Here is a 17,396-nt window from a genome sequence, read left to right as displayed (position 1 = left end):
GCCCATACTAGCCGGGCTGTGTGTATAAACCACTCCTTTAAGATAATAAAGCTTAATATATACCTACTTAGACACAAACGCAAGTTATGAAGAGTTGGAGACCTCCCCCCCCCCCCCCCCCCCCTATTTAATGGACTTTAATGGACAGATGACATCAAAGGAGTGGCAGGAGCCGCTGGATGCAAGATTGTGGCGTGTGGAAGTGCCATAGATGACAGCACCATGACCTAGTATGTCTGCACTAGAGCATTGCTTACCTAATATAGGTTATCTGTCAAAATTTGAATTATACTATATTATATTATATGATATTGCTAATATATAGGTAAGTTCACTTGAGTGATTGAACATGTTCGAAGATAAGCACGTATTTTTGAAACTGATTTTTGTGGTTGAAAGATAAATAGGTATTATTGAAAAACTTTGTTGTTAAAACTTTTATGATTCATTTGCCATTCTACCTTTTAAAACTCTTCAATCGCAACCGAAAGCGTTGCGAAATCGCCGCCACCGAAACAAATCTACGAAATCCGCGGAGTCATCTTGGGGATAGGGGAGCCATTCGAGAGATGCTGTTGTTTTTGTTTTACCTAATACATTTTGTTTTCTCTACTTTTGATGGTACTTTAGGCCTATTTTTAAACGATGGGTCGCATAAGGAATTAATTTTGAAGTCTTTGAATTTCTTAAATTCTCTGAGTTTCTGTAGGTTATTTTTTGATATATCAACCTGCCACATAAAGGCTGCCTTTAAAGTATACCTTCTGTTAGAGTACAGTAAAGTTTGACGCGTTTCTTCAAAGCCAGCCTAATAGTCAATTCCGAAACACCAATATTTTAACAGTTACCTACTTACCTAGTTCATTGGAAAGGCTACTTAACAACGTTTATTTAAAAGCTTCTAAGTTAATCGGACTTGATAAGAGCGCTGAAGGTCCAAAGTACATCATCCACTCTACCGACGGTTTTTTTTCTAAATATAATAGAACTTATAAACTAAGATTTTAAAACAAACCAGAACAAACAGAAATCTGGAAAACCACAGACATAGATATTAGTTTCTAAAATATGTCTGCAAAATTTCATGAACTTTGGTTGCTTAATATTCAAATGAAATTGGAACTACGTTTGTATGAAGCGAGTGACGGAGAGACCCCTCTTAAAAGTAAAGTATGGTCTACATCTCGCTAAAAAAACTCTGCTCAGTGTTTATTGGTATGCCTTGACCCTAAGTAAAATAAAATTATCAACCTCACGAATTGAAATGGGCCCAACTCAAGTTTCAACAAAAATTGGCACATATTTAAGGATCACAATGCCGAATTGAGCGATAAGAATCAGTATTACCCGGATCAGACGTTTAAACGAAGTTAACTGGCTCCTCGCTCGGCTGTTACGGTGTGAAGACGCGTAAATCTGGCCGGCACAGTTGGCTCACGACTCAGACGCTTGGCCTCTTTCCAAATTCAATAATGGCTCAGAGGCTCGAGACAAGATTATAAATGAGGCTTGAAATATACACAACGCGTTACGGAAACGCAGCGCGATGACAGCCTGTCCAGCGGGTCAAAGAAGTTGACGCCCGCGACTTCGTCCGCGTGGATTTAGGTTTTCAAAATCCCGTGGGAACTCTTTGATTTTTCGAGATAAAAAGTAGCCTATGTGCTAATCCAGGATATTATCTATCTCTATTCCAAACAGTCAAATCCGTTCAGTAGTTTTTGCGTGAAAGAGTAACAAACATACACACACACATACATACACACAAACTTTCGCCTGTATAATATTAGTGTGATGTGATAAAAGCTTTCAAGCTGCATATCGCATGTAGGAGCTGCGTCCTACCCACAACGCGCTGCATGATGACATCAAAATCAAAATCTTATGAGTAATCAAAATGGGTGCCTACTCATTAAATAGAAGTGAAGTACTTGTGATCATTCTTTACGCCTTTAAAACTAAAGCTAAGAGGATTCCAATTTCATTCATCTATCTCTCAACAAAACCAATTTCAAAAATAATTACCTATCTCCTATCTATCTCCAAATATTTTAACGTACAAAGCGATTTGCTTTCTCGTTTCTATTCCAAACCGTTAGGATATGGAACGCCCTTCTGGCATCAGTTTTCCCTTGCTCTTTTAATATTATGGGTACCTCCTTTTCTCCATATCAGGCTGCATCATCACTCGCTAGCAGGTCTGATTGCAGCCAAGCGCTAGTCCATAAATTAAAAAAAAAAAGCTCGTCAATAATGCCTCGTACGTCTCTCTTCTCAGCCAATAAGTGTGAATTCTACTTCGTACAAGCTAACACGTGCATTATGTGTGACGCCGTGCCGTGAATTTGCCGTCGCGCGTTGTGTTTGTTTCAAGCTTTAAAAGTTAACCCGTATGTATGCTAATACTCAATGTGCATACGGCAATAGGTCTGGAGAAATTGACCTACAAGTTGATGAATTTATTACTATTAACACCGCTTATATAACTTCTCATAAAGGACGTATTGCATAGTTGCGACAGTGCATACCAATTGCGCTGGTTAAGCAACGTTGATTCAAATTGGCTACTGGATGGATGAGCGATTTTTGAAGCTGTTTAACCTTTTCGTAATCTCTGTGCCTTGGAGAGTATATTATATGGTCTTGGGATCCGGGTTATTTTATTACTAACATCTCTCAGTTTAGTCGTATTCAAAAGGATTTGGAAGCCCACTGCATTATTATTATCCCAAAAAACCTTTACCATTGTGATTGGAAGGGCCTTTGGGTAGCAGTAATAGGTTTCTATAAATGTGCAAAATTTCAACAGCCTTTGTAGTGTGCTTTTAAAATAGCCTTCACAAACAAACATACAGGCGGACTGGACGAAAACTATAACAGCCTTCGTAGACGAGGTATGTCCACGGGGGACAAAAATAGGCACTAAGAACTGCATCGCATAATGCACACGATGGACTAAAAGTAACAAAAAAGAAACACCGTATCAAAATATGAGGAACTTTTGTACTCTGTGGACAATCGTCCCTCATGTACGTAGGTCCTAAGGGGCCCTTGTTTTACTACAAAATCCTATAAGAAAGGTAAAATAACAACCTTAAAATTAAATTTTGAAGGCAACATTCCGACGAAATGTATACCTACCTACCTACACACATTCAGTGAAATCCACTTGGTTTATTAAATTGAGCACTTTAAAGAACGTTATAAGATATTTATTTGCTTCGGTACGAACGAAATTGCGTCAAAGTAAACTCACGGTGAAGAAAGCTCAAAAAAGATTTAAAAAGGTAAAAAAAGATAAAAGACGAGTGTGATATGGAACGCGTTCGCTCGCTTACAATTTTTCTTTCGAGAGCCGAAAAAGGCGGACCTGTCTATGTATGAAGGAAAATGTGTAAAATGTATGTTACAAGCGAAATTTTAAGTAAGAAATGTACCTTAGACTTAAAAATAGACCCTGGTCGTAGATTTTTTTATACTAACGATTTACTTTTAATAGTTAAATAAAAATTATTATTTAGGCAATGGAAGTGTTATGAATTTGTCAGTGATTCTCTCAAATTGTTGTAGTTTTAGGTTTAATTTTAATGTACTTTGTACCGATGCGATGGGGCTGGCATATAGGATGGGTAGTATATTTTTATCTCGGGAAATTAAAGAGTTTTTTAGGTATTTTAGAATTTTAACTACAATGTTAACTTAACAACTTACAACTTAATGTTAACATGCTATTTATGACTAATTCTCCCCTTTCCCCACCAATTAAGCGTAAAGCTTGTGGCAGGAGTGGGTATGACAATAGTGCAACGGGTGGGGTTTGAACCGCCGACCTTTCGGAATCCAGTCCGCTCCTTAACCGTTGGGCTATCGAGGCTCGAGTTCCCACTGGGTTAACAAAAAATCTAAATCCATCTAGTCCTCAATAAATTCTAATGTGAACGTTTCCATTGCATTACGTACAAGTCGTTTATCTTTATCAAACTCTCGGTTCCCTTGATCTCAGAGATCCAGAACACGGTTTTTATAAGTTTCATCCCGCTAAGCCCAGTGTGTTTGCTCCCTAATCGGTTTATGTGCTCTAAGCGATGTGCCAGTATTTGCATATTCGAGCAGTGTTTGTATAGTTTCAGAAGCTTTTACAGCATAAAGAGTTTTAAGCTCACAGTTTAAGTTTTTGCGTGAAAACTGGCGGTTACTAACGTTAAGAAGCCCCGCAAATTACTAACAAACTTTTAATGGATGCTACATTTTCATAGTTGCTACAACATTATTTATATATTATGTATGGAAAACCTGTCAAGTGCGAGTTGGGCTCGCACATCCTATTTTTAACCCCCGACCCAAAAAGAGGGGAGTTTGACGTGTGTATCTGTGTATCTATGTATCTGTGTATCTCTGTATCTGTGTATCTGTCTGTGGTATCGTAGCTCCTAAACTAATGAACCGATTTTAATTTAGTTTTTTTTTGTTTGAAAGGTGGCTGGCTTGTTAATAGTATAAACGCGAAAGTTTGTAGGTATATATTGATGGTTGTATGGATGTTTGTTACTCTTTCACGCAAAAACTACTGGATGGATTTGGCTGATATTTGGAATGAAAATAGACTATACCCTGGATTAACATATGGGCTACTTTTTATCCCGGAAAATCAATGAGTTCCCACGGGATTTTTAAAAACCTATATCCATAGGAATGAAGTCGCGGGCAACAGCTAGTGAACATAGTAGTAAAAGAAAATACACTTTTTTTAGAGTCAAAAAGTTCTCTCAGGATTATAATAAATCTAGTTGGATCCAGAAATTTAAAAATTGCAAATCGGTCCAGAAACTTAAAAAAAATCTGTGTACCGCACCGAATTGAGAACCACCTCCTTTTTGGAAGTCGGTTAAAAATAGAACAAAGTTTTCACTACATTGTGTGCTTCTTAACCCGAGCTACCAATGAATAAAAGAGTTTCAGGTTGAGATTCTTCAAATAAAACATTTGGGTTGCTTACTTTATCCCAACAAATGCGAGTAAAAAAAGAGATTTAAAGCAACAAAAACATAAAACAGGGCCGGTATAGCACGCTCTTTTCATCAAGACATATTTAAACCATTCCATACAAGAGCTGGTGGGGAAATTGAAAAGGTATATTATATAAAACTGAAATTCTATCTAAACAGGAAACTTTTTTACCAACCCTTGAATCTATTGCAAATTTAAGAAGTATAAAAATTGACTAGAAATATAAAAGCAACATGCAAGTTCAAAACCCGTAAAGGTGCCACGGATCAGAAAGTAATAACCAAAGTGAACTAAAGTGAGGGAATCCTCGATTTAATATTATGTGAAATATAAGGGTGATGTGAAATCATAGGAAAATAGGCGATTCATAGGCTAGCGTCAAATGTAGGAACATTTGTCACCTGTCAGTGACGCCAATGCCTCGACGATTTGTTATAACTTCCCTAACTATATATATTAGAGTAAGTGGTACCTATAGATAAAGGCACGGTGTAATCTTTTATGAGCGCTAACTCGCCAACAAATTGCTGTGCAGTTTGGCGAGATATAGATTATAAGGAATTCTTTTGCATTATAGGAAATAAATTTAAAAAAAAAATGTCGTGAACTGTGGGCTTAGCTCTCCGACTAAAACGCGAACCAGAGCGTGTATTTTATTTCAAAGTACACCAGATAAATCGGATGCATATTTTATCATCAGAAAAAGATTTCTCCATTTTTGGACGTAACCTGTGCGGATACCGTGAAAAGATTACGCTTTGGAACGATTCCAAGCCTTATGGTACTTTGTACGTACTTAGAGACCCGCAGGTGGAGTGAAAAACTGTAGGCGTTTGAACGGGGGCGGCGTTCATTACGGGTCATACAACGTAACGCTGTAGACACATTGCAAGATTATACGCAAGAACGTACTTTTTAAGCGAAAGCGATGATAGCGTTAGGGTTTTGGACCTCGAACTATCGGGGAATATAGGGTTTTATTTCTGCCACACAGCTGTTCTATATTTTTTTAGTTCAGTGTATTTAAAGGAATTAAATATCACTTAAAAACTGTGATAGCCTAGTGGTTAGAACGTTCGCCTCCTAATCGGAGGTCGGGGGTTCGATTCCGGGCACGCACTACTGAAATATTAAACTTTTTGTTGGATTTAAAATGATGGAGAAGCGTTGTGGTAGACGTGTTTAATTGGTGAAGGCTTATGATCGACTCTTTTATGAACTAATATTAATTATAATGAAATCTTACATGCTATTGTTTTAATAATATTTCTTAATCTAACCTAAATAATTTTGTATCGCCTTTTGTTCAAATTCAACGCGCAAGCAACCTACATATTACATCTCCCCTGAAAATGTACCCCATTTACCCCTCTTCTTAATGAAAAAAAAAATGTTAGGTGCTACTCTAAATGAGAAGAAAAGCTGATACAATTACAAAAATAAAATCTAATTCTAATCAAAATTTAAAATTAACACGAAGAAAAATATTTTTTTTTAACCGCAAGTTCTTGTGTTCAAGTGCAATTTATCTTAATCTTTACTTCGTATGGGCATACTTTCAATCTATCTTATAAACAGAAAAATCGTTATACGTCATGTCAAGGATTCGTGAACGTGAAGTTCTGAAAAATCATAGTAAAATAATCTTAAATTCTCAAAAATATCTCAATATATCATCATTGTAGTACCTAATATGTCTAAGATATCGATTTCAGTTATCGACTTAATTATCTCAAAATATTCTTTGACTTATCAAGTCATCATCATAGGTATACAGTAGTCGTAGCATCTTCGGGTTCCTATTCTATGAACCGTAATAATTATTATTCTTTAACATCTCAGGAATTTATATTACCTGTACAGTCAAAATAAATCTCTCCTAGTCTTCATATTCTTTCAAGTTACTTCATCAGATATCACATAATATAAGTAAATACATAAACAAATAAACAAACGCGGCGCGTACTCTCCTAATTAACATTTACCATAACATGCTTTCAAGCATTTTTCATAATACTTATAATCTTCATCATCAACTTATTTCTTTCAATAACATTCAACTTTTCATAAAGATTCTAGGTCTTTCACTAACACCAGCGCGGTAGATAATGATCAAGAGTCTAGACAAATATATAGTTGAATGAGGAGGCACAAAATATGCGCAAAACATCGCGTTCAACATAAAAATAAATAACAATCATCTTCAACGTCAATATGTCTCAATCCGAAGTAACTATTTGAACATTATTCAAAATATTTATTGTATATTTAGCACTTCTACAGCCGAAGGGTGATCAAGCCTTGGGTTTGCAGAGTCCTAATTTGTCAAAGTCGGGTAAAGTCTTTAATCGTCACAACTAGCACGAAACTAGACGAAAAACGTATACGTACTTCATTAAAAGAAAATAAAATTCTCCTAACTTCATATTAATTTCCTTGTACCTATGTACAAATTACATCTCAAGCAAAACCTTTGTCTCATAAAACAATGCAATGATGTTTGGGTACGCGTGTGTCGTTGACCGCGCGATGACACCGTAATAATTCAGTGAATTATTATGTAACTTCGATTTTAAATCTGAATATTGACGAAATATTCAATATTTATTTTACTATTCTAAAGTACACACTATAATAAAAAAATCTTACACATAAGTTGAACTTATTGATAGATAGTGGAGCAAGCATTACTTATCTAAAAAAAATTTATTACCTTCCTATATTATTACGTATAAAATTAAATTATTATCTAAACAAGAAAAAAAAATTCAGTATCTACTAAGTATAATTTATTCTTCCTTTACCTAATGCCCATTACGAGAGATAAATTGCACTTACTTTAACTGTTAGCGACGCATTTCATTATTCAATTCCATGACCGCCTTGTAGTTGACGCTGTCGCTCGTCGTCGTCGACAGAAGTAATTTCACTCATCAGGTCCGGAGCTCTGGAGTCCGCGCCTCTTCTTGTTGCTTGGTGGGCCGGGAAAACCCTGGACTCCTCGAACTGGGCCGGGAATACCCTGGACACCTCCTAGTTGTGGCCGGGATAACCCTGGACGCACGATGATGCTGGGCCGATGAATGTAGCTTGAGAAGTCTTGTTGCTCATTAGGGATTCATTATTTTTTTTTTGGACTTCTTTCTTGAGTTTTTTTTTGTGCTTCTTGTTTTTTTAAATTTGATCTTGATTTTATTATTTTCTTCGTTTCGCTATACTTAATAGCTGGGTCTTGACTCTTGATTATTTTAAAATTAATATGCTTATTGTTTATGCTTCTTTCTTGATTATTTTCTTTCTTGTTATACATTTTTCCTTTTGAATACGCAGACTTTACAATCTTCTTAAAAATCGCGTGGTCTTCATCTTCATCGGTGCCCAGCCGGTGCGCGCACTTAGTGTAGGCACGCACCGACTGGCAGGGTCGCCATGAAATATTAAACTTTTTGGTGTGTTAAATGATGGTAGGACGGCGTTGTAGGTGACGTCTTTAATTGGTGAAGGCTTATGATCGACTCTTTTATGAACTAATATTAATTATAATGAAATCTTACATGCTATTGTTTTAATAATATTTCTTAATCTAACCTAAATAATTTTGTATCGCCTTTTGTTCAAATTCAACGCGCAAGCAACCTACATATTACACTACTTTTCAGTTATGTGCGTTTTAAGCAATTAAATATCACTTGCTTTAACGGTAAAGGAAAACATCGTGAAGAAACCTGCATGCCTGAGAGTTCTCCATGTTCTCAAAGGTGTGTGAAGTCTGCCAATCCGCACTGGGCCTGCGTGGCAGACTATGGCCTAAACCCTTCTCATTCTGAGAGGAGACCTGTACTCAGTAGTGGGGCGGAAATGGGTTGATCATGATGAAATATCACTTGCTGCGTTCCTGGTAGATCTGATTTAATGATCTCAGCGGTGCATGATGTCTGCTAATATTTACTTGACTATGACTATTATGACAAGACCCGTTCTCAATGATGAGCCGATAATGGGTTGAGATGATGATTACTTTCCAATTTTTATTGTTTACTTTAATGTACTTTTCAGTTCTGAAAATGCATGTTGATTTCAGCCACATTTCTTGAATCAATTCAAATTTCAAAAGTAGGTAAATTTCGCCGCGTGCGAATTAAGCAGTAGTGTGCAATCAGCATTACAACAAATAAATATAGTCTCTATAGTCTATTATCGTTATAGTATTTTTATTTTTTGTGCAAGTATTTAAAGCACTAAATCAATACAGATAAAACTACGAGCTATCCTAGTCATTATAGATAGAGCAATCTTTTTTTTTCTCTCTCTCGTCTGGCTTTATACAGATTAGCTAATGTAAAGTTTGTAGTTATTTACAAGTTAGGGAAACTATGGGGAAACTATATAAGTATGGACTTCGTCTGTGCCGGCGCTCGCCGACACACGCGCGGCGTCGTTTTAGAGCGCTTTCCAGTCAGTTCCACCACCAAAAAACACCAGTAAAACACAAAAACCGGCCACTTTTAATAAAAACACTCCAACAAGTGTAAATTAAAAATTATCAACACCCCCGACAAGTGGAGGTTACAGAGGTTACAGTGGTAACTAGAAAAGAGCTGATAACTTTCAAACGGCTGAACCAATTTTCTTGGACTATTCCGCGCCTACGATCCAAAGTATCTGAGTTTTCCAAAACATCATTTTCAAATAAATAATTATGTATATCTAGGCAACACGTCCATCTTGACAGCTTGACATTTGTCAATTGACACTTGAATATTATGAACCTAAGGGTTATCTAACCTTCTTTTCTACAAGAAAACTAGAAAAGAGCTGATAACTTTTAAACGGCTGAACCAATTTTTTTGGATTATAGCTAAGAACACTCTCGATCAAGCCACCTTTCAATCAAAAAAAACTAAATTAAAATCGGTTCATTCGTTTAGGCGCTACGATGCCACAGACAGATACACAGATACACAGACACACAGATACACACGTCAAACTTATAACACCCCTCTTTTTGGGTCGGGGGTTAAAAAGGCATAGCACGCGCGTCAGCAAAAGCCAACACAGACGAAGTCCTAGAGCAATCTAGTTCATTGATGTAAGAGGAATAATATTGGGGACAAATATAAATGAACACAACATAATATAAAGTTATGTTTTACGTCATCACAATAGGTAGGTATATTAATATTTTTTGCATCAGTTCCCATTTTCCTGTTTATTATTGTACTGTTCTCATACCATTGTTGGGTTTAAATGTAAAGTTCATTCTTTTAGTTTTTTTAATGATTGTACTCTTTACAATTTTGACTGCGTGGTACCAGTTTGACCCATTTATAATTCACGAACCCTTAAGCATAGACATTTGAACCAAAAAAACCGATCAAGTGCGCGTCGGACTCGCATACGAAGGGTTCCGTACCATCGTACAAGATATTTTAACCCCCGACCCAAAAAGAGGGGTGTTATAAGTTTGACGTGTGTATCTGTGTATCTGTCTGTGGCATTGTAGCTCCTAAACTAATGAACTGATTTTAATTTAGTTTTTTTTGTTTGAAAGGTGGCTTGATCGAGAGTTCTTAGCTATAATCCAAAAAAATCGGTTCAGCCGTTTGAAAGTTAACAGCTCTTTTCTAGTTACTGTAACCTTCACTTATCGGGGGAGTTATAAATTTTTAATTTACACTTGTAACACTTATTTTATGTGTTACACTGCAAGTTAATGATGGACAGCGCTACCCATATGTGATTTAGTAAACTAATTACGTTCTTGAACTCATTAATATTTTTCTAGTTGATGTAACATTTTTTTACTAATTTTTTTTTACTATTATAACGAGTGGGATATCAAATGAAAGAGGAGAAAATTCTGAGCTCATGTATGTACATGTACAATAACATTAAGATATACCAAGCGACAGAAAAACAATTTAACTTTAATATTTCAGCGTTTACCAAGACGATCGCAGTCGGGTTTTAGTTTTGAACTTTATCTTGCTGCTCCACAATGTTATTTTCTTACCTCGTTAGATTTTATAATATTCAGAAAGCATTTTCGGTAATATTGAAATTCAACTAACAAAGGCGTGCATTACCCGGTGTACACAACCTTTGCGGGCGTCATCAATACACGCTGCACCTGTAAAGGCGACCGATTTGCCAATATTTAATGAAACCTTTGTCAACCACTAATGTGAGCACTGTGATCTTAAACCGCTATAATATGACGATATATATATGGCTTTGTGACGTCACTTACTTGTCATATTTAGCGTATTTAGCCAATGAGCTCTGAACTTCTGAAGACACAAAGACGGGTCCTTTGATCTGCCACTCGATTTTGCTCACAACTTGATGTCTAATAAGTATCATACTTATTTTATCAGCTTCATAGAATAAAACACAATTTTTGTTTGAAGTACCAGGCTATAAATCATAGATGAAGGATTCATTAGTCTGAGCTATACCTAAGCAGTAATTTAGTGATATATTTAGCACAACCAGCAGATCTTCAAATTAATAACTGGAATCTAGATTATGACCGCGACTTCATAGTTTCATTTGCATAGATTTGAGTTTTCGAAAATCCCATGGAAACCCATGGAATATCGTGATCAACCCATAGCCGGCCCACTGCTGAGCATGGTTCTCTTCTCAGAATGAGAAGGGTTTGAGCCATCGTCCGCCAGGCTGGCCCAGTGTGGATTGATGTGCACACCAAACTGTGCACAAGCAACTACATAGTTGCATATAATATCCTACAATACCCCCAAATCTTTTAAAATTGAAACACATTGACGCGAGGACTTCCAAAATGAATTAGTGTATCAAAGAGGTCAGATGAAGATTGATGATTCCGAAGCCGAGGTGGAAAATATACTTTTATCAGGGAAAAATATTTTTCCCAGTCCACCTGCACTGAGGACTGTGAAGGGACCGAGATGTATAAATCAATTTGACGGTTATTTTGAGGGAGAAAAATTGCTCGCTTTTTTTGAAGTGGCTCGTCATGTTCAAAATATTGTATAACTTTGAGAATTCTAAAGAATGAGTGACTCTATTGAGCGGCTTTTAACTTTAAAATATACATGGTGTAACTGTGCTAGCAGATGGCTAAATAACAAGTAACAAGTGTAAATTAAAAATTTATTACACCCCCTACAAGAGAAGGTTACAGTAACTAGAAAAGAGCTGATAACTTTCAAACGGCTGAACCGATTTTCTTGGATTATAGCTGAACACTCTCGATCAAGCCACCTTTCAAACAAAAAACACTAATTTGAAATCGGTTCATTAGTTTAGGAGCTACGATGCCACAGACAGATACACAGATACACACGTCAAACTTATAACACCCCTTTTTTTGGGTCGGGGGTTAATAAATATACCTAAAGTCTGAGTTCTTGTAGACATACCGTTTAGAAAATAAAATTAAAAGTCAGTTTTTTTTTAAATATTTACTATAGGCAAGCGCGAAAGTGATGATGTGGCACAAGATGGGACGCGTTTACCTAGAAGATGAATATTCACTCCTGTTTTAAAGATACCCGGATTGCTATTAGTAGGAAACACAGAGCGCGGAGAGTTATTTTGTAAGACCACCAGAAGCCGTAGTGTTGGTAGTGGTAGACCTCCACTAGGAGAAGAGACGACATCAAACGAGTTGCAAGGGAGCCGCTGGATTTAAGCGGCGCGAGACCGTGGCATGTGGAAGTACCTACTTAGGAGAGACCTAACGTCTATCGGTGGATAGTGATGATGATTAGTTAGTTCAGTGGATTGTCAGTTAGTTTTTTTAAGAATATGTAACGCGCAAAAAAATCTGACAAAAATATTGCGCAATAAAATTGAAAAATACCTTAAACATAAAACAATGCATGGAATGGCAAAAATAGTTATTTACATTTAGTTTAGCCAACTATAATGGTAACATATCAAAACAGTGGTGCATGTGACGTCATCAAAATTTGGAATATCCTGGCGCACCTGGCTGAAAAAGTTTGTTGTAAATAAACCGTGTCTGTGTTAAAATTTTGCATTTAGTGCTTAGGGCCATTAAAACTGCGGGAATTCCGCGAGACTCTCATTACAATATGATCGTAATCAAAAAAAATACACAAGTGTAAATTAAAAATAAAAATTTATAACACCCCCCACAAGTGAAGGTTACAGTAACTAGAAAAGAGCTGATAACTTTCAAACGGCTAAGAACACTCTCGATCAAGCCACCTTTCAAACAAAAAAAAAACGAAATTAAAATGGGTTCATTAGTTTAGGAGCTACGGTGCCGCAGACAGATACACAGATACACACGTCAAACTTCTAACACCCCTCTTTTTGGGTCAGGGGTTAATAAACCAACCGAAACAGTGACAGAATAATTAGACAATTTATTATAGTCAGTTTTTTTTTGGATTTTTTTATTTCACAGTTTTCAGTGGCCGCACTGTATTAAAATATGCTATAAGTAGGTACCTGGTTAAAAATCTACTGTTTAACTAAACTATAACACTGATTGCGAGAAATTTACTCATCTATTGAGGACTTCTGTTGTCTGTCTCAGAAGATATTCATCGAATAGAGAACTTCCTCCTTTTTTTAAGTGGGTTAACATTTTTAGCATTACATCGTACAAGTTTTGCCTTTATCGCCTACTAGCCGATGCCCGCAACTTCGCCCGCGTGGATTTAGGTTTTTCGAAACCCCGTGGGATCTCTTCGATTTACCTGGATTAGCCTATGTGCTAATCCAGGATATTATCTATCTCCATTCCAAATTTCAGCCAAATCCGTCCAGTAGTTTTTGAGTAAGGGAGTAACAAACATACACACACACATAAAAACTTTCGCCTTTATAATATTAGTGTGATGATTTCCTCCGTTTTTCTGGCCCCATATAAAGCGTAGCTAATAAAGTGGGTCGGGCAAACATTGAACTAAAACTCCGCTTTTTAACAAGTATTTTTAGTTGGTTTCGCAAATGTCTCATCAACCCGGTTTACAGCGAACAGCGCATATCTGCTCGCTTAAACTGCTGTATGGGATGATGTAACACACCGACACGCCTTTACTCTTGAATTAAGTGTACACATAGCTTTTATACGTAACAAAGTACGCATTTAGACCGTAACTTTTACAACTGGAAATGCTAGAGCTGCTTAATTTTTGAAGCAAAACTTCTTTAGACATGAGAGTTGCCTCAGGATGTGAATATTCTAAAAGAATACTATTTCGTAACATTTCAGACATTCATCAAGCAAGAAACCATTTTCAAAAGTTTTGGCTCCTACATGCATAATTTTTTGGAAAACGTACATGAAATTACTCGTAAGATATCCTGATAACACTACCCATATTATAAATGTGTGTGTTTGTTTGCTGGATTGTTGCGGTTTTTGTCTTTCAATCACGTCGCAACGGAGCTGGAGCATTGCACTTGACTGCAATCAGCCCTGCTGGCAAGTAATGACGCAGTCTAAGATGCTCCGCGCTTGCCTAGAAGATGCCTATTCACTCTTGACTTAAAGGAGTCAAGAACTTAGAACAATACTTTTATTTTCATGTACTTCATTCGTATATAAACGAAAAAACTTGTCCCTACATTTGGTTGGCGCTCAGCCTAATAACCCAATGTCGAAATTATTTCGCGGTTATATAACCACATTACTGTAATGATGCTTGATAATAAGGATGATACTATAGTTTGATTGTAGTCCATCATAGTAGGTAGATCAGTTTGAAAGATGACTGCTATCCTTTGATACTTAGTTTGATATAGTAAGGCTGTGTTCATACGGGTATAAATAAAATGAAACAATCTTATATAAGCAAACATAAGCAAATATATACTTGATGAGCCATGGTCTTGGAATTATTATATCAAATTAAATTAAATCAAATTGTTGGTATTTGAAGAAGAATGTTTGACATTGATTTCTGCGTTAGGCAAGGCAATAGATAGATAGATAGATACATCGATGGATAGATAGAAACTCATTATTGGACACAAAAACACATATAAGGATAACAACACAGTAAGAAGAAAACAGAAAAAAAAACAATTGTGTGCAAAGGCGGCCTTATTGCTTGTCAAAATCAAAAATCTTGGCAATGTCAAAATTAATATCAATCAATATTGCGTCAGATTTTATCTCCAATCTTCGTTCAACAATTGTATGTAGTTACATTTGTGGTTGTGTCGATAAATAATGAGTTGACATTTAAATAATGTAATTTCCATTTAACCACAAAACCAATAAAATTAACGTCAATTTTGATTTTGTTTTTAATTAATTAAACTTGCATAAGTTTCCGACGTTATAATATGACGTTGGTAAAAATCTAATATAGTAGCTTAATTATGTAATATATTTTTGTAGTATTGCATTAGTTCCACGGTATAAGTACCCTATAGATTTGATTTCCTTTTCTTGGATTCCTTTGATTGTATTGTATATCAAATCTTTAAAAAAGAGCAACCGCCGAGTTTCTTGCTGGTTCTTCTCGGTAGGAAAGGCATTCCGAACCAGTGGTAGATGCTTTTGACGATTCAAAAGAACTTGTTAAAGTCTAATTGAATAAAAATATTTTGAATTTGAATTTGAATTTGGCAGACACGACAGACAGACAGACACACAGAAAGACAACAAAGTGATCCTATAAGGGTTCCTTTTTTTTTTAATATTTAAGAAATTTTTATCGATATAGGTTCTTGATAATGTTGCACACCCTTATTTCAAGCCCTAATCTTGCCATAGCATAAATTAACCAGTCATCCCATTCCCTCATTACGGTCTCCCTTCCTCATAGGACAAGTCATTAATCATGATGTACAGGTGATACTAGCGACGGGATCCATCACAAACAATAAAGGATTAAGAGGGTAGGATTATACACGAAATAGTCATTCTAATAGCAATCTTATGTACTAGGCATAAGGGCCATAATTAAAGTTATAATGTAGAGTACCCACAGTATTGCAATTACAGCTATGTCCCTTTCGTAAATAGCTAATGGTGGTTTAGTCTACGTGGCGTAATATTTTCTTGTGCTTGGGTATTTTTTCTTGTATCTTGAGAGTTGAGGATAAGAAAATCTCTAGAACAAGTGATATTATAATAATAATACGGTATTTGCATGTGTCAAAATATTTTTAACCCCCGACCCAAAAAGAGGAGTGTTATAAGTTTGACGTGTGTATCTGTGTATCTTTGTATCTGTCTGTGGCATCGTAGTGAGATAGTCATACCTATTCATCATAGATTTTTTTATGGCCGTTACTTTAAGTTTTGCTTTTAGAAAGCAAACGGCTTGAGAGATAAATCACTCTAAATGTTAAAAGAATGGTAGAACAAAAAAATAAAGAAATGAAATAAATTAAATACTGAGAAATACGTCTTAAAACAAAATTTCTTTGAGCCTATCCATAAACAAACAATAAATTAGCTTAAGTTTTTAAAATTGCGTTAGGGTCGGTCATAAATTTGATAAAGTCGTCAATTTTAACTTAGAAATCTTTGTAAGTGTAATAAACAATGCCATATATTGCAACCAGATTGCGCGAAAGTAAAAAAACACCATGGGAACATGAGAAATAATTGTGAAGCCAAAATCGGACCATTCAGGAACACCGAGGTGTGTCAAAAGGCGGAACTTTGAAACACCATTTCTTCTGTCCACCAATAAAAATTCAGGGGTGCGCAGGAGACAATCAAAAGACGAATCAGATGCTCTCGTGTTTTTTTCTGTTACAGGAAGAGGGAGAAAGTCGAAAGGTAGAGAAGGGAGACGATATTAGCAAAAGGAGAGTCGTCGAGAAGGATTCATTCGGGCCCTCAGCCTTCGAGACTCATCACTCTATTCCAGATTATTTCGACATTAATTTCGATATTTCAAAATTAAAGTTTTGAGAAAAGAAAAATTGTAAAATTGAAACAATAATTTTAGTATTGTTAAAATTAGTAACTAGTAAAATTTGATAGTGTAAAATCTTAATTAATCAGTGTGTGTTTTGAGCCGACAGAAGCTGATATTGGGTGACGTATTATATTTTGTGTTATTTTGACTAGATTATTTTGAAATCAGCTCCACAACCCTAGTTAATTAAATTAATTGATTGATTTAATTAGAAATGAATCCAGATAATGTATTACACACTTTGTATTTTATATGACGTAAATCGGGGATCCACAACTTGGTTTTAGCAGAGGTGGGTTCTAGAAATTTTGTTTGTAATGATTTACATAATCCTTAAATTATGAATACGAGGCTATAAAAATCGTATCTATACTCTAGACCGCACAATGAGTTAACTCCACGTTTGAACATAAAATTAAACTTCTTAAACCAAAGTGTTTAATTGAGACGAAATAACTAACTGCGGAGCTGGGATCTGAATAT

At 35.9% G+C, this 17,396-nt stretch overlaps 1 long non-coding RNA gene across 1 annotated transcript; it reads left to right on the top strand.

Annotated features, from left to right (window-relative positions):
• Positions 1-6,386: 6,386 nt before the first annotated feature.
• On the top strand, positions 6,387-10,869 carry LOC123864199. Its single transcript, XR_006795725.1, has 3 exons — positions 6,387-7,394; positions 10,457-10,460; positions 10,859-10,869. It is a non-coding gene; the product is annotated as an uncharacterized LOC123864199 (long non-coding RNA).
• The last annotated feature ends 6,527 nt before the right edge of the window (positions 10,870-17,396 follow it).

This window comes from Maniola jurtina, chromosome 4, assembly GCF_905333055.1.
Source record: "Maniola jurtina chromosome 4, ilManJurt1.1, whole genome shotgun sequence".
Classification (NCBI taxonomy): Eukaryota; Metazoa; Arthropoda; class Insecta; order Lepidoptera; family Nymphalidae; genus Maniola; species Maniola jurtina.
Note: the sequence above shows the minus strand (reverse complement) of the source record. Positions and strands in the feature narration are given on the sequence as shown.